The sequence below is a fragment of the Rhinatrema bivittatum genome, chromosome 9, assembly GCF_901001135.1.
Source record: "Rhinatrema bivittatum chromosome 9, aRhiBiv1.1, whole genome shotgun sequence".
Taxonomy (NCBI): Eukaryota; Metazoa; Chordata; class Amphibia; order Gymnophiona; family Rhinatrematidae; genus Rhinatrema; species Rhinatrema bivittatum.
This window is the reverse complement of record NC_042623.1, coordinates 32,498,713-32,517,567: the sequence shown is the minus strand read 5'-3', so window position 1 is coordinate 32,517,567 and position 18,855 is coordinate 32,498,713. Positions and strand designations below refer to the sequence as shown.

The 18,855-nt window shown below is 47.7% G+C and overlaps 1 protein-coding gene across 4 annotated transcripts in view; it reads left to right on the top strand.

The window, feature by feature from the left end:
* The first annotated feature begins 439 nt into the window (after positions 1-439).
* The window catches only part of CALU (calumenin), a 72,739-nt gene continuing 54,323 nt past the window's right edge, over positions 440-18,855 (top strand). For 2 of the 4 annotated variants that reach the window (XM_029615338.1, XM_029615336.1), the window contains exon 1: positions 440-589. The gene's annotated coding sequence lies outside the window, so the exon portion shown is untranslated. Of the gene's footprint in view, positions 590-1,143; positions 1,188-18,855 lie in introns of those variants that run through there. The other 2 variants (XM_029615337.1, XM_029615339.1) reach the window with 2 other exon arrangements.

Here is an 18,855-nt window from a genome sequence, read left to right as displayed (position 1 = left end):
TCTGCAGAGCAGGGCGGGGCACGACTGAAGAAGGAATAGAAATGAAACCTTCCGAAATTCCGGGCCCATTCAAGTGACGGAGCTTGCGCCGGCCAGGCCTCCTCTCGGTCATAGGGCCAGCACGAGCCTCTTAACTTACGGCTCCAATCCAACCACGCGGCCGTTTCCTCCCGCAGCACGTGCTACCTGCGCTACAACCCTGTAGCGCGAATCTTCAAATAGTTTGGACAAACGGCGCTCGAGCTCTCCGACTCTCTTGCGCACGCGCATGCCAAAACAGCAGCTAAAAGTGAGCTCGTACCCGATTTCAGCAACCCAGGTCTAACGCGGGCGGCTGACCGAGCGCGCTCCTGAGGACGTGGCGATTTCTAACCAATCGGCTTTAGCCGCTGGATGTGTGAGGCGGCCCAATTAGCGCAAGCCAATGTGGACCAATGAGAAAGCAAGGAGCAGTGTGAGCTGTTCCTCCATTGGCTGTGGTAGGCGTGGCGTGTTTTCCCCGCGCCCGGCACGCCAGTCGGCGGTTTCCGGTGAGGTAGTCGGCTGGACTCGGACGGGAGCGGCAGAGAGAAGTCAGAACTTAGAGCGGGTAAGTAACGGGGTTGCGGCTCTGGATTCCTTATTATAATAATAATAATATTAATAATATTCCGGTCTTCTGTTGCCCTGTCCCCGAGGAGGTCTCTTGGTAACTGTTCCTGACCTGCGCCTGAGACTCAGTCGTCGTCGTTAACTGCTGGGCCTCGGGAAATTCGGAACACCCTCGTGAGTTTCATTAGTAAATCTTCATCCAGAATTTAGTTTCGATCCCCTTCTTTAATCCATTCTCTGATTATTTCCCGCCTTGGTTTGAATTCTCTCTCGGGCCCCTCCCTTCCCGCTTTGCCTTTTAAAATCCGTGGGATATAGCGTTAAGTCAGAATATACAGATCGGTTTCTGCTGAGTCTATTTATTACTCCGTGTCTTCCTCCATAGTAAATCCCAACCTCACCTTTCTACATCTCAGTACTCATTTAGGCTTGTTCCAGTACACACCTCTCTCTTCTCTACCATACTTTCTCCGACAAAGCAAGTTCCTAGCTGGCTTACCATCTAAGTTCACTTCCATGTCGTACAAGTCATTTCTCTGTTCTTATTTTCAGATAGGTTTTCCTCAAGTCCCTAGAAAGGCCACCGAATCGCTCCTGTAAGTCAGCTCATCTTTATAATAGTTGTTCATCGCCATTTAAGCTCTTTTGGGCACAGCGCGTCCTTACCTATTATATCTATGTGACTTGTATTTAGCATGTATTAGATCACTGTATTGTTATCTTTGGTTTTTTATATGGTGCTATATATCCAAGAGCTAGGTCTTGGGGGAAGAAGAGGTGATTTACGTAATGTGGCATTTCTCGGTTCAAGAAAGAAGAGTGACAGCTTACTCTCACTCGATCTGACTTGGAGATCATACAGCTTTAAGAGGGGTCAGATTGAGGGTGAAGTATTCAGTGTGGTGCTTTATCAGAAGGTAAGACTTCTGTATTGTAGGATGAGAAACAACCTCTTTCCTGAGCGAACAGGAAGCTAGAGAAACTAGGGAAGGAAGAAGAGTAGAAATGCCTGACCACAGTGATTTCTATAAACTGTAGTTGGAAAAAAGACTTAAACATTTTTTGTAAACCATCTTTCATTAAAAGAAAAACGTCATTAATCTATTTTCATGAATGCCCATCTGATCTCAGCCTAACTACTGACTCTTTTAAATTCTGCTTTTTAACACTTCAAAGCAGATTACATTTAGTTACTGGGTGTATTTCCCTATCCCCTGATGGTTTACAGTCTGAGCTTGTACCTGAAACCCCTCCCCAAACCAAGCTTAAGTTTCTTCTTGCTTCTTCTTAGTCTTGCTATTCCATTTTCAGTCTTCCAGTTCTAATTGTCCAATTACCAGAATGTGGTGTTATGCTCAAATCAGGACTGCTGACCACTCCATATGTTCTCTTATCTGTCCAAAAAAAGTGCCCAATCCTTGTCTCCCCTAAAGAAGGTAATTTGAATTGGCACAAGTTTGAAACCTGTGAGCAGGGACACCAGCTGTCAAAGTTTCAGCCCATATTGACATTACTGCTTTCAGATTTCAAATTTGTGCTGATTCAAACCTTTTTTGTGTCTGTTACCATGTGTTCTATATATATGCACATTAAGGGTTGATTTACAGATATAAAACAGTTTGTGCATAAATCACTTTTGAAAATCAATCAAGGGCTAGTGTGTGTAAAACTAGACGTGCAACTTTATTCCATGCACATTCGCCAGAGATGTTCTGGGAGGGAGGGGAAGAGTATTCATGCATCCTTTTCAGTTTTTGAAAGTTAACTTGCTCCCAAGTAGATGTAACTTCATGTTGGCTTGTGAACTGGGGACCCATTTACATTTTCAAAGTAGACTTGTATGCAATAAACTAAGATTGGTCAAAAAAGAATTAAAAAAGGTAGATATGTGTTTTTTCCTCCAGAAATCTGAGGGGAAAATAAAAGCATCTGTTGCTACTGGTATTGACTCCTGGCAGCAAAGAATGGTGCTGAGGTATTCACTCTTACAGGACACTTTCAGTCAATGAAGGAAGGAGGTCAGACAAACATTCCTTTTGAAAAGGGCAGATTTAAGAGTAATAGAGAGGTGAGAAATGAAAATAATTAAAAAAAAAAATGCATCAGCATTATAATTTACCATGAGCAACATTTACCCAAGTAGTGTCCAAATGTACTAATCCAAGCAAACATAAAATCGCTCCTAATTTCTTTCCTCCACCCCAGAACTCGAGCACATTTTCTGTGATATGCCCAATTCCTTTAGAACAAGAGACTCATGCAAGTCTGCTGCACCACAGCACAGAATGTTATAAGTGAGCCATAAGGGTCAGTTGGTGCCGCTGCTTTAAGGAGAAATGGTAAATATGGTTTGCTTGCAGGATGTGATTTTCTTTTGCTAACTAAAGCTACGGCACATATCCATCAGCAGAGTGTTCTGGAGGCAAAACCCTTTGCTTTGTAACTTGAAATGTCCAGTTCCAATAGAACTTCTGTATTTAAGTGTAGCTAAACTTAAAAGTACTCCTTCAGGGTGTTTCTCTGTAGTCTAAAACTTAATCCTACTTGTAATTAGTTATATTTTATGCCACACAATTTTGTAAATTATGCAGTTTTCTCTTTGCTCTTGTTAGTTTACCTCTCCTTATATGTTATGTTCCCTAGTTCACTTGATCAATTTTATGCGCATTGTTCTTTGAATCACTGTAAGGCTCTTTTAGCTGCATTTCGTTTTATTGTGAACTGATGAGATGTTCCCAACGTTCATCGGTATATAAAAGCTTCTAAATAAATAAATGTCTCCAGAACTAAACTGTCTTCTCTCCCTCACACCCAGCGTTCAGTCTCCATTCTCTCTCCAACCTGCTATTTTAGAATCACCTTTGACTCTTTTTTTTTTTTTTTTTTTTTTTTTTTAAACCAGTTCCTGAATGCAGGAAAACAGAAAATGTGCCACCTTTTTCCCACAGTATGTCTAAACTTCAGTCCTTTCTATTCTTTCTGCTACAGTCCTCATTTCTGATTACTGTAACTTTCTCCTTTCTGGCTTCTATCTTTCCTAGCGGTCAGTCCAGGACTTTGCTACCCAAACCACCTTCTAGTGCTAAAGCTTATTGTGTTCCTTCACTTACTCCATGACTCTTTGCAATTTAAGTTCAAACTCCTCCCATTAATTGTCATGCAGTCCACCTTTCCACCCTTCATTTCAGCTTTCTTCTCTCTGTATCTCCTTCCCTTGCTGCACCTTACCTCTGGATTCCATGCATCAGTTTGCCAAGCCTCCTCTCTTTGCTTTCAGTTTCTGCCTCAAAAAAACAACCAAAAAACACTATTTTGTGTTTTTTAAAGCATTTTATCAAAGTCCAGACCTTCTGTTTGATTGCAACATTGGGCTGCACACCACTGTTCAAATCCTGACTACGTTCCTTGTGACCTTGGGCAATTCACTTCGCCCTCTATTGCCTTAAGTACAAACTTAGATTGTGAGCCCTCTGGGGACAGGGAAATACCTACAATATCTGAATGTAATCTGCCGAAAAGCTGAATATAAATAACTTTTTTTGACCCAACTCCTACTTTATATCCCTATTATGTGACTTGTCTCTATCAGTATTGTCTTCACATAAGAGGGACACTTTTCATGGTGGAGTTTGGCTGTGGGCTTTTTGCTTTTTTGTCTTTTGTTTGTTGTATACCTTGCCTTTCTACATAGCATTGTGCAGGCATAGAGATGAGTACACAGATACTGGCTAAATTTGTCCTTAATATAGGGGTTTTATGATAGCAACATTACAATTACATAAGACTGTGTTTTTCATCCTGTGCATGCAGGAAGAGAGCCACTTTTGTAAGCTAATGAAAGTATTCACTCTGCTTGGGCTGTATGTCTGTGCACATTTACGGGGTTTTCAAAGAAATTAAGATCAGCTCTTATCTTATCCATGGGATTTAAACAAACACATAAAATAGACAGTTGCTCAGTTGATGGACATGTGATCCCGTTGGTTTCATGCATGGAGCATTCCATTAGAGTAGGTATTAGGAGGGAACTTGACTCACTGTCTTACTTTATATTTAAAAAAAAAAAATGGATGAAGCTCCTGCAAATATGGTTCCCTGTACGTACCAGGATCAGTCCAGACACCTGGGTTGTGACTCCGCACCAGCAGTTGGAGACAGAGCAAAACTTGTCGGGCATCCCTACATATAGTAAGGCGCCACCCACAGCTCGTCAGTCTTTCTCTGTCTCCAGCAGATGGGGCAGGTCCACCCACAGTCTCGATTGATCCTGGTTAGTTAGCTAGTCAGGGGATTTTGAAAAAATAAATAAATAAATAAAAATAATAAAAAGAAGAAGTGAAGAAGAAAGAAATCTGCAGTAAGCCGCGGAAGCCCGAGTCCTGGAAGCCTCCCAGGGGGGTTGCAAGGTCCTGAGGGGACCATCCCTCTCTGGTTGAGGCAGCTGCTGGGGTTGAGAACCCGGCCAGGACTGGCAGCAGCGTCGGGGGTGACACCGGGGAGCCCGGTTCACTCACCCCCGCTGGACAGGAGGAATCAGGACCAGGGCCAGCGGCGAGTACAAGAAAAAAAAAAAAAAAGTATTTGTTTTTGTTTGTTCGTGCGGCTCGTCCTCTCGCTCCGTTTTCGTCGCGGGGGGGGGGGGAGCGGGGCCGTTCAGGGACCGTCCGGATCGCGCAATTTGTTGTTCTTTCCCTCCTTCCTCCCGCCCGGCCACGGGCCGTAGCCAGTCTGCCGCATGCCGAGGGGCGCGCGCGTCTCTAGGGAGGGGGTCTGCTCGAATTGTGTCTCGGGCGGCGAGGGGCCCGTTCCCGGCAGACGCGATCGCCGCTGCGCGACGAGCCTGTTGCAGGGGGCAGTGCTGAGCCGTTCCCGCTGAGCGCGGGAACGGCGGCCATTTTGGCTTCGGTTAGAGAAGCCACGAGGAAGGCCGTGGGGGATGCCGGATTGCCCCCCCCCACTTTCCCCGCAGCAGCGACCCTCCGGGGGTGCCCCCCCGGGGGAGGATGATTCGCCAGATGACCGGAGTCTGCAGGGGGCCTCCTCGGACTCGGAGGCCTCTTTCTCCTCCGATTTGGCAAGTTTGCTGCACAAACTTGTGAAGTACAAACAATCAAAGAGGAAAAGAAGATCAGCTAAAGGGGGTTCGGACAAATCGGTACCCCGGAAGAAAAAGTCGGGGGAAGCTCCGCGGCGACCCGCGGATCCCCCCAGGGGGCGGCGACCCTTACGGGGGGTCCCTCAAGATTCAGAGTCCGATGCGGATTCCTCTGCGGAGGATGTTGTGGATGCGGAGCCACCAGGTGATGCTGGGGCTCACGCCGAACCGGATGCGGTGCCAGCTGGGAGCGCTAAAGGAGCGCCAGCGGTGGAAGGTGATGACCCTAAGGTCGTACACTTGTTCCGGAAGGAGGAGCTAGCTCCATTAATCCCGGCCATCTTGCAAGAAGTAGGAGTGGATGCCCCACCGGTGGGGTCTCGGACAGATGCCAAGATGGACCCGGTGCTGCTGGGTCTTACAGGACCAGCGGTGGCCTTCCCGTTCCACTTCTCGGCGACTGATATTCTATTCCGAGAATGGGATATTCCGGAATTGGGATTAAAGGTCAGTAAAGCGATGGATAAGCTGTACCCATTACCGGAGGACGCGCTGGAGATGCTGCGTTTTCCCAGGGTAGATGCAGCGGTGTCGGCGGTTACAAAGCGGTTCACCATTCCGGTCACAGGAGCCACGGCCCTTAAGGATATTCAGGACCGGAAGCTTGAAGGTCAGCTGAAGAAGGTGTTCGAGGCGTCGGCCCTGGGAGTCCACGTGGCCATTTGCAGTAATTTTGCGCTCCGAGCCGGGCTGCGCTGGGCGCAGGTCCTTCAGGCCAATGCGGATCTCTCGGGAGAAGAGGCGGCGCAGGCGGACCAGCTGGAAGCGGTGATAGCGTATAGCGCGGATGCTATGCATGATCTCCTGCGGACGTCCGCCAGGGCCATGGTCTCGGCAGCTTCGGCACGTCGGTTGCTGTGGCTCAGGAATTGGGCGGCGGATGGGTCCTCTAAGGCTCATCTAGGAGCCCTCCCGTTCAAAGGGAAGCTGCTGTTCGGTAAGGAGCTGGACGACCTGATGCAGTCGCTTGGTGAGAACAGGGCTTTCAAGTTGCCTGAGGACAGGCACAGAAGCAGGACGTCTTTCTCCAGTAGGGCCCGGTTTCGGGGATCTCGAAAGTCGCGGCCGCAGAGGTCGTCTGGGCCCTCCTACCGGGCTGGCTCTGGAGCCTCGAGAACGTCGTCGTGGTCTCAGTCCTTTCGTGGCAGAAAATTTGGGAGGCGAGACGGTCCCGGGTCAGGGTCGGGGCCGAAAGCCTCACAATGAAGTACGGCTGGTCCGTTCCCTGCCGCCGGCTTCTCTGGCTGTGCCGAACGTAGGAGCCAGGTTGGAGCGCTTCTACGGGGAATGGACCAGTATAACGACGGATCAGTGGGTCCTCAGCGTGATAAGACAAGGCTACGCTTTAGATTTTGCACGGATTCCAGCGGACAAGTTTTTGGTCTCCCCTTGCAAGGGTCGCGGCAAGCAAGCGGCCGTCCGGGATACGCTGGAGCGGCTACAAGACCTGGGGGCAATAATACCCGTTCCACTGGGGCAACTCCGTCGGGGAAGGTACTCCATCTACTTCATTGTGCCAAAGAAGGAAGGTACCTTCAGACCCATCTTAGACCTGAAAGGGGTCAACAGATGTCTTCGCGTTCCACGCTTCAAGATGGAAACGATTCGGTCGGTGATCGCCTCAGTGCGGCCAGGAGAGTTCCTGGAGTCCTTGGACCTCACGGAGGCTTACCTTCATATAGGCATTCAGCCGGACCATCGGCAGTTTCTGCGCTTCTGTATCCTGGGCCGGCATTATCAGTTCAAGGCTCTCCCCTTCGGCCTTGCCACCGCTCCGCGGACGTTTACAAAGGTAATGGTGGTGGTGGCAGCCGAGCTTCGCAAGGAGGGGTTCCTGGTACATCCCTACTTGGGCGACTGGCTCATCCGGGCCAAATCGGAGAGCCTGTGCCGACAGGCAGTCGAAAGAGTCCTGCAGCTTTTGCGTTCCCTCGGCTGGGTGGTCAATCTCGCCAAAAGTCGCCTCGTCCCCACCCAAACACTACATTACCTGGGAGCGCTATTCGACACGAAGCAGGGCAGAGTGTTTCTGTCCCAGGAGCGGATGTCCAAGCTTCAGGGCCAGGTGCGCAGGTTGATGTCCCTGCGGTGCCCATTGGTCTGCGATCATCTCATGGTGTTGGGATCGATGGCGTCGACGCTGGCCTTGGTTCCCTGGGCGTTTGCTCATCTACGGCCATTGCAATCCGCATTGCTCTCCCGCTGGCGGCCAGTATCGGAGGATTTTCACATGCCACTTCCACTATCAGTTCAGGCGAGGTCCAGCCTACAGTGGTGGCTCAGCTCCGACAATTTGTCACACGGAGTGTCCCTGCTTATGCCCGCCTGGACAGTGGTCACTACGGATGCCAGTCTTTCCGGCTGGGGGGGCGGTGTGCATGGGATACTCGGTGCAAGGACACATGGGACACTCGGTGCAAGGACAGTGGTCCAAAGCTCAGTCGCAGTGGTCCATCAATTGCTTGGAGACCAGAGCGGTCTTGCTGGCGCTGCAGGCTTTTCTCCCATGGATTCGCGGGAAGGCGGTCCAAGTCTTGTCGGACAACGCGACAAGGAGCCAAGCCGTCGCGGAGCAGACGCGCTAACTGATGACCTGGGCGGAACGGAATCTCAGCGACATCGCAGCGTCCCATATCGCCGGAGTAGACAATGTCCAAGCGGATTTTCTCAGCCGACATCGCTTGGATCCGGGGGAATGGGAGCTGTCGGAGGGAGCTTACCACCTCCTCTGCGAGCGGTGGGGAACGCCACACATGGATCTGATGGCCACCGCTCAGAACGCCAAAGCCCCGCGGTTCTTCAGTCGAAGAAGAGAATGGGGGGCCGAAGGGGTGGATGCTCTGGTCCTCCCCTGGCCCACAAACGTTCTGCTGTATGTGTTTCCTCCTTGGCCTCTGATAGGCAAGGTTCTTCGGCGCATAGAGATGCATCCCGCAGAGGTAGTCATGGTAGCGCCCGAGTGGCCACGGCGTCCTTGGTTCGCGGACCTCCTACAGTTGGCACGGGAGCCCCCTCTCCGATTCAGCGGGGAAACGGCGCTTCTACGGCAAGGTCCTGTCTGTTTGGAGGACGCGGATCACTTCTGTCTCGCGGCCTGGCTTTTGAGAGGAAACGCTTGAAGAATAAGGGATATTCGGATGCGGTAGTAGCCACATTGCTGAGTTCTAGAAAGCGTTCTACGTCCTTCGCCTACGTTCGGGTGTGGACAGTGTTTGAGGATTGGTGTAGAGCTCGGGAGGTGAATCCTGTGCTGCCCTCCGTACCGGATGTTCTTGCGTTCCTTCAGGCTGGCCTTGCGAAGGGGCTGTCTTGCAGTACTCTGAAAGTCCAGGTGGCAGCGCTTGGTTGCCTCAGAGGTAAGGTGCACGGTAGGTCCTTGGCGCAGCACCCGGATGTGGGGCGTTTTCTTCGGGGAGCCAAACATTTGCGGCCATCTTTACGTCAGCCTTGTCCTTCTTGGAATCTCAATTGTGTTCTTTCCGCTCTGTGTTCGTCCCCTTTTGAGCCTCTTAAGCGGGCGACACTTAAGGATCTTACTCTCAAGACGGTGTTTCTTGTGGCAATCGCGTCGGCTAGACGTGTTTCCGAATTACAGGCGTTATCTTGCAGGGAGCCTTTCTTGCGCTTCTCTGAGGCGGGGGTCTCGTTAAGGACGGTTCCCTCCTTCCTCCCGAAGGTGGTGTCAGCTTTTCATTTGAACCAGACGGTTGAGCTGCCCGCTTTTCCAGAGGGGGAGCGTTCTGATCCTGATGCTAGACTGTTGAAGAAACTTGATGTCCGCAGAGTCCTGCTCCGTTATCTGGAAGTTACGAATTCCTTTCGGGTTTCGGACCATCTCTTTGTTTTGTGCTCGGGGCCCAAACGTGGTGGGGCAGCTCCCGGACCACGATTGCGCGCTGGCTCAAGGAAGCCATTGCTTCAGCGTACATACTGAAAGGGAAGTCTGTTCCTGCGGGTCTTCGGGCTCACTCGACGCGAGCACAAGCCGCCTCTTGGGCGGAGTCTTCGCACGTGTCACCACAAGAGATTTGCAGAGCAGCGACTTGGAAGTCACTGCATACGTTTGCTAGACACTACAGATTGGATGTTCAGGGCCTGGATTCAGGGGGTTTCGGAGAGAGAGTTCTGCGAGCGGGACTTTCTGGATCCCACCCTCGGTAATTCAGCTCTGGTACATCCCAGGTGTCTGGACTGATCCTGGTACGTACAGGGAAAGGAAAATTAGTTTCTTACCTGATAATTTTCGTTCCTGTAGTACCAAGGATCAGTCCAGGATCCCGCCCGTGTAGTCTGTTTGGAGTTCTGAAGAGGAGAGTCCGCTCGGTGGGCACTCGGTTTGTTTCTTGTATGTTGTTGGGGCCTCTGGTTCTGGAAGTTCTGATCCAGCTGGGGGTTTGTTGAATCGGCCCGGGTTTCGGGCAGTCTAGTTAGTTGGAGTTCAATTTTGTGCTTTGACATTACGTAAGACTGACGAGCTGTGGGTGGCGCCTTACTATATGTAGGGATGCCCGACAAGTTTTGCTCTGTCTCCATCTGCTGGTGCGGAGTCACAACCCAGGTGTCTGGACTGATCCTTGGTACTACAGGAACGAAAATTATCAGGTAAGAAACTAATTTTCCTTTTGTACCTTCCACAAGTTTTAGAGCTAAAAGCAAACCTTTTGCTTAAACTGAGCACTTAAGTACTTTAGCCAAGACATAATGACTTATAACTTTGTGTCCTCTAGGCATGCAAATAATGAACAAATAGCAGGATTACCTGCAAGCTGAGTTTAGATATTTCCCCTCCGGGCTAGAGTTGGACAGCCTTTTTGTCTTGGCTGGGATTGTGGCTGTGTGACTCAGGGCATCTGAATCCTGTCCAGCAATCAGAATGAGAGAATAGTTTTGGCAGAGCTATAGATGGATAGGATAGTATGTGCTGGAGAATGTAACTTGTCAGTTTGCCACACACTAAAGATCTGCAGTTCAGCCCAATTTTGCTTTTTACATTTTTTTTTTTTAAAGTACATGAGATTAAAACATCAAAGAAGTTGCAGATGATACTGTCTTATTGGTCTAAACTAACATTTTTGTGACTACCTTTGGAGAGTTGTACTGTCTTCATTGGGGTGTGCTTACTGAAGCATTCAAATGATAGTGCCGGTACTATCTGTGTTGCTCTTTGTGAGCACTCTGTTCTCCACAACCCTTTCCACAATAAAACAAATTGGTGCACAAGGGAGGAAGGGAGGGACGTGATAGTGTATGTGGAGAACGTGTGGTGGCTTTTTTTTTTTTTTGGTGGGGGGGGGGGGGGGGGAAACCTGGCAGATGCCTCCTGCTCCTCTGGGCTTATTCGGAGCCAGGACTGGGATCTGGTACCATGAACCTTTTATTCACAACTAGCTGTAGGTTCTTTCCCCACTATTTATATCCCCTCCTAACTCACTTAGCTCAGTCACTGCAGTGACAGTCCCGGGCCAGGGGCCATCCATGCACCAGGGCTCCTTTAGGAACCTTGCAGTCATGGCCCCTAAATATCACTACTAGATGTCTCCAGTGTATGAGGACTGTGACTGCCTGCTTACACAAATTTAAATGTAAGGGGTGTGACCGCTGCCTCTACAGCCCCTGCTGAACCTGGCGTGCAAGACCTGAGGTGGGAATCAAACCCACTTTCACCATTTCAATGTATTTGCTTGGCTCTCTCTTTTAATGTATGAGAGTTAAGTTTGAGCTCAGAACTTTGACATTTTTCTTGATTTTTCAGGGATCAATTGAAAATTCCCAGATTAAAGGTTGACTTCACCATTGCTGACTTAAATCTTGCAGTTATTGGCACATCTTCGTTTATGAAATTTAGAGCCATGTTCTTTATAAAGAGACAAAAGGCAGCCAGCCAAAAAAGTCTGCTTGCATTGTCAGACACACTGCTTACTGACAGTGTTTCCTTCACTGTGATACTCATTTATTTATTTATTTTGAATTCTTATATACCGACATTCTTGTATAATATACAAATCATATCTGTTTACAATACAACAGAACATTCGTGGCAACGGCGTTACATTAAAACAAAGCGTCTGATAGAATATAATACAATAGAACATCCGTTAACATAAAACAATAAAATAGAATATAAATATGCAAACATATGGACAAATACAGATATAGCATAAAGGGATCCTAGATTTAAAAGGCCCTGAGCGCTCCCAGACGCCCTCTTTACAGCGGCAGCAGGACCCAAGAGGACGCCCAGAACTCCAGAAGCAAGGTAGAGCTGGGAGAGAGGCCCGCGCGTTCGGCGCTTGAGCCCATCGGGGTAAGGCCATTGCTCTCGCCCTACCACCGTGAGCCCCCGCGCCGACCACGCGGGGAAACTAGATCGCTTCCTGCTGGTTCGTCCCGCCGCCGCCCTCGCAAGCGCATCGAAAGGCCCCCCCACTGCGAGCCTTCCCACCGCGAGAGGCACGCCAGAGGCCTAACCCACGTCAGCAGGGCGCGCCGCCTACCTACCTCACTTCGACGCGACAAAACTAGATTTAAAAGGCCCTGAGCGATCCCAGGCGTCGCACGCCGGGCGTCGCACGCCGAAGGAGCACGACAAAGGGGCCTGCCCCTTTGTGTGCCCCTTCGTGTGAACCGGAGCACAAGCAGAATCCACCCACACCAAAAGACTCTGTCACGCATCTCTGCCTACAACCGGAGCAAGGTACATAAGCGTCACCCTAGCATGCGACAAGTGATCCCATTCTCCAGATCTCATACACATACCTGCTTCCTCAACACTCACTCAACCACTCCAGCATGCAACTAGCCTCACCAGCAATCAACCTGCCTCGACAGCACTCATCCAGCCTCACCAGCATTCAACCTGCCTCACCAGCAAGCATTCAACCTGCCTCACCAGCATTCAACCTGCCTCACCAGCAAGCATTCAACCTGCCTCACCAGCAATCAACCTGCCTCGACAGCACTCATCCAGCCTCACCAGCATTCAACCTGCCTCACCAGCAAGCATTCAACCTGCCTCACCAGCATTCAACCTGCCTCACCAGCAAGCATTCAACCTGCCTCACCAGCAAGCATTCAACCTGCCTCACCAGCATTCCTCCAGCCTCACCAGCATTCCTCCAGCCTCACCAGCATTCCTCCAGCCTCACCAGCATTCAACCTGCCTCACCAGCAAGCATTCCTCCAGCCTCACCAGCATTCCTCCAGCCTCACCAGCATTCCTCCAGCCTCACCAGCATTCAACCTGCCTCACCAGCAAGCATTCAACCTGCCTCACCAGCATTCCTCTAGCCTCACCAGCATTCCTCTAGCCTCACCAGCATTCAACCTGCCTCACCAGCATTCCTCCAGCCTCACCAGCATTCAATTCACCAGCTTTCAACTCACCAGCTTTCAACTAGCCTCGACAGTATTCATCCAGCTTGTCTAAAACTTAGAACACAATTTTCAATATTGCATCATTATTCCCAACCAATTGAGCCACAATAATGCACCTCTACACCATACCTAAAATCTGGCACAATATCAGAAAGCACACAAAACCTGCAATTCAGCACATCGCACGACAACAAAGACTTTTACCAATAATGATCTCACCGATAACACAATTCCTAGGACTCTCTCTGTTTACCTTAACACTATTCAACGCTCAGTCTCTCTCCAAAAAAATGGACATCCTCAGTGACTACCTCATAGAAGTCAATCCAGATATCTGTGCAATTACAGAGACATGGCTAAAACACACAGATACTATACTCACAAAGCAGCTGCCCATACAATCTTACGACTTATTCTCTGTCCCCAGACCCAAAAAAAGAGGTGGGGGACTCCTCCTTGCAGCAAAAAAAGGACTTAATATAACCCTACAACTTACCAACTCCTCCAATAAAATAGAATTCTCCCTCTTTAAATCCGAACAAATCCAAATAGCTTTAGTCTACGCACCACCAGGAACCTTAGAATTAGATCCCTCTCTACTGATTGAACTTATAGCCAAACACATAAACGCGGACAAACCTGCTATAATCCTCGGAGACTTTAATTTACACGTAGATGCTGCTCCACAATCCATCAACTGCCAAACACTCCTTTCCTCACTCAACCATTTGGGCTTTACTCAAATTATCAACAGTCCTACCCACAAGGCTGGCCACACTCTGGACCTCATCTTTATTAACGAACCCTTTAACATTCATACCAACCCCACTTGCTCACCAGTTCCATGGTCAGACCACAGAGTCATCCAAACAACCCTCAGGATCAACATCCCACCTCCTCAAACCACTACCAAATCCACCATCCACTTCAGGAAACCATGCTCCCCAGACATACTCAGCGAAAAGATGTCCGAAGCATTAAATCAACTAGATCTCACAGACGCAACAACTGCAACTACCTCATGGATCAATATTAACAACAATATTGCAGATCAAATCTGCCCAACCAAAACAATACAACCTACATTAGACAATAGAAAACCTTGGTTTACACCCGAACTTAAATCCCTAAAACAATCTCTTAGAAAAAAAGAACAATGCTGGAGAAAAAACCCAACCGCTTCAACACATGCCATCTACAAATCCCTCCTCAACACCTACAGGACTACCATCCTTAGAACAAAGAAAGAATTCTATGCAAAAAAAATACACCACTTCATTTTCGACTCAAAGGCTCTCTTCTCGTACGTCTCCTCTTTAACTAAACCATCTCCTCCTACTATCCCAGACCATCAAGCTCTCAACAAAGCAAACGAACTAGCCAACTACTTCAAGACAAAAATCACCAACCTTACACAATCAATCACATCCAACAGCCTTACCCTTACACACCATCTCACAGCCTTGCCACAACTAAACACAAGCCTGGATTCATTCGAGCTCACTTCTTCACTGGAGATTGAAAACACACTCAAAAAACTCAAACCTTCCTCCCACCCATCAGACCCATTACCAACAAATCTCCTCATCGCCATACCAAACACCATCTCAAAACCAATTGCAGAAATTATCAACACATCCCTTTCTCAAGGTTTAGTTCCTAACCAGTTAAAATTAGCAATCCTGAAACCACTACTAAAGAAACCAAACGCTTCCCCATCAGACCCAGCTAATTTCAGACCCATCGCAAACTTACCACTCATCGCCAAACTGATGGAAAAAATTGTCAATAAGCAACTGTCAGATTATTTGGAAGATCATAATATTCTATCCCCGGCTCAATATGGCTTCCGAAAACGCCTAAACACCGAATCGCTCCTACTATCTCTCACGGACACAATACTAGTTAATCTGGAGAAAAAACAATCCTACCTGCTGGTTCTTCTAGATCTTTCTGCTGCGTTTGATACGGTAAAACACTCTACTCTAATAGACCAACTAGCCAACATAGGGATCAAAGGCACAGCGCTCAGATGGTTTCATTCCTTCTTAAGCAACAGATTCTACAAAGTAAGGATAAACAACAAAGAATCGCATCCAATCCTTACTGAGCAAGGAGTCCCGCAAGGATCCTCACTTTCACCCACCCTCTTCAATATCTACCTCCTCCCTCTCTGCCATCTACTCTCAAACCTCAAGCTTACTCATTACCTTTATGCAGACGACATACAAATCCTTCTTCCGATTACAGAATCCCTTCAAAAAACGATCACTTACTGGAACGAATGCCTTCAGCCTATTAAAAATTTACTCTCAAGCCTCAACTTAGTATTGAATGCTAATAAAACCGAAATGCTCATTGTCTCCCAGGATCCACTCACAATCTCTTCCAGCCTCTCTCTACCAAACGCAAATAACACGTTCTCACCTGACGTCAGAGACCTTGGAGCATGGCTAGACAACCATCTAAACCTAAAAAAGTTTGTAAATAATACCACAAAGGACTGCTTTTAAAAACTGCAAGTCCTCAAAAAACTTAAACCCCTCCTTTACTTCTCCGACTTCAGGCTAGTACTACAATCCATCATTCTTTCTAAGCTCGACTATTGCAACTCCCTGCTTCTAGGAATACCCACCAACACTATCAAATCATTACAGATGGTTCAGAATTCAGCGGCTAGAATACTAACAAGCACTAACAAAAAAGATCATATCACCCCAATCCTTCGTAATCTACATTGGCTTCCCATTAAACAAAGGATACTCTATAAGGTACTCACTATCATCCACAAAGCGACAAACAAACTAGCTCCCATCACATTAACCTCTCAACTCCAACCGCACACGTCTTCCAGACCAATCAGAAGCGCATACAGAGGAACACTGCATGCTCCGCAAATAAAATCTTCATTGAGCAAACGAGCGATTTCTTCAGCAGGCCCCCACCAGTGGAACACGCTTCCCCCAGATCTAAGATTAGAAACTAGTCACCAAGAATTCAAAAAAAGACTTAAGACCTTTCTTTTCAAACAAGCCTTCCCAGACACTTAATTCTACTCTGACGGACAGACATCCTATATATTAGGTATCTCCTAATCATGGACACCACACCAAGTCCTTTTTTAAGACTCTGCAACGGAACAACTATCTTTGAGTTCAAAAAATTCATTTCTATATATATATTTGGCACTGTTAATACGCCTTTATTCTACATTAAATAGTTATACTGCTTATATTAAATAATATAATTTTTATGTATTACCAGTTAAACTATAATTTATTTTATCACTATGTTAAATTGTCATCTAGTTAAATTGTCATCTAGTATTACCAGTTAAACTATAATATTTATTTATCACTATGTTAAATTGTCATCTAGTTATATTGTTCCATATGTTCTACTGTTCTATGTAAAGCTCCGCTCTCTGTTGGGCAGTTCATTGTTTTATGTAAACCGGAGTGATTTGTAGTCCCTACAAGAACTTCGGTATATAAAAATAAATAAATAAATAAATAAACATTGGCACGATAACTTTAAAGCATTAATAGTAAACATTCACATAATCTGTAAATCTTAACTTTCATACCGAAGTAGAGTAGTTCGGGATACTTTGGCGTAGATGACACCTATATATATATTTTACATACATATCTGTATACCTGATGTCGTGGGGTGCCCATAATATTTTGAGAAGAATAAAATATAACTGCCTTTTACTGCTTTCTAGCATTATAAGGCGGCTCCTAGTTTTTAGGTAGCCACAATAGCCAGCTGAAGGAAATGTAACATAGACCCAGACTTTCTTCCATGCTAAAGCACCGACTGTCTAATTTTTACAATAGCATATGATGTTATGCTGTTACTATGAATTTTGATTGTAATTGCTTAAATTAATTCTTTCCCCCTCTGGAAAGGTGACAGACTGATCAGTTGATTAAAACATTGGGCTTAAAATGTTTTTGATGTCTTCTGAGAGGCCATCTGAAGAAACTACTTTCACTTAAGGCTCAATTTTCAAAGGATTTAGGTGCCTAAATTGGCCCTTTTTGAAAATTGACTGGAGTTGAGCACCAAATTTAGGAACCTAAAAATTGGGCATGGCCAGGATGGGGAAAGGAAGTTAGGCACCTGATGTTGAGATCACCCTAAATCTGATCATCAAGATCCTTCCTTTCTCCTGTGGCATTGAGAAGTGGGCTCTACAGCTCCTCCCCACATCCCCCTTTCCTCCCAACTGCTTTGAAAAACAAAGTTGGGATGGGGAGTGGCCATTGACAGCACCACTATCCTTCTTTCCTCCTCGTCCTGTCAGATCAGTCTTCACAGTGGGTTTTGTCCCCCTACCAGCAGATGGAGGCAAAGTTCCAGGCCTCTTCCCTGAGGCCCCATCCTATATAGGCTAGTTCAGCAGGGAAGGAGTCAGTAGTTCTCTGCCTTAAGCAGACTGTAGGGAGAGCTAGTTCGGCAGGAGTAATAGGCAGGGACGATGACCTCCCTGAGGTCACTTCCCCGGAGAAGCACCTGGGCCAGATCGGGGAACGCCTCCTTGGGATGATGGCCCTCCTAGGGTATTCAGGCCCTTGGCCTTGCATTTTCTGGCAATGAAAGGAGGCAGTGGCAGTAAGAAGGCCTAGAGCCTAAGACCGCAGAACCCAGCCCAAAGTCTCCTGAACCCCCGTGTCAGCAGGTAAGATGGAGAGAGGCAGGAAGTGCCTGCTGTGCGGCACACGCAGTGTCCAGAAGGTGGCGGGCTCATTCTACCACAGTTGCGATGGCATGCCATCAGGGGGGCCCGACAAGGCAGCGGGGGAGGCCCGTCGAGTTCCTTTCCCCCAGCCAGCCCCAAAACACCCATGACTGAAGCAGACATTGCCACTGCTCAAGCTCCCACCTCCTCTCCAGTTGCATCGGAGGAGGAAACCTTGGGGGGGGGGGGGGGTTCTTCATATACTGTGCTTTTAATGCACAAGGCCTACAGGGAAATGAAGGGTAAACAGATGGGCTCAGGTGACCCCCAAAGGTATTTTATTTATTTATTTAATTTCTTTTACTATACCGATGCTCAAGACTAGGTCTTATCGTACCGGTTTACAATGTAACTGAGGGGAAACCAATTAACATCAAGGTAGAAAGTAAAGTTACATTAAACAGGGAGCGTAAAACCTGGGCAATGGAAGACAGTACAGAATTTAAACTAAGAAACAATTAGAGAGAGATAAATATATAATCAACAAAAACTATAAGATACGTAAACATAGATTTATCCTAGGCAGTTATTAGCATGGTATGTCCAGTGGGAGAAGGAAAGGGTGAGGTTGGGTGGGGGGGAAGGGGAGAGGGAAAAGAGGGGGGGGGTAGGGATTAGGGAGGGGTAGATTCAGGGTAGAATCCCTGAATCCCCCCTCCCTCCCCCCCCGGGAGAAGAAAAGAAAGCTTGAATACAAGGAAAAGGAGAGGCCCAGACCCATGCCCGAGCCTTTTTCAGATGAACCAGATGATTTTTCCCAGGGGGATTTCCTGGAAGAGACCAAGGAGGAAGAGGACTGAGGGCCAGAACGGGATGACTCAGTGGTCTGACTATTTAGGGAAGAGGAGTTGGGCACCCTTATTTTCAAGGTCTCCCAAGTCCTTAGGCTTGCTGAGGAGCAGTCCAGAGACAGCAAACAAAGAGGTAACCCTATCCTTACGGGCATTAAAAAGCCAGCAAAGGCCTTCCCCCATACATTCTGCAATCC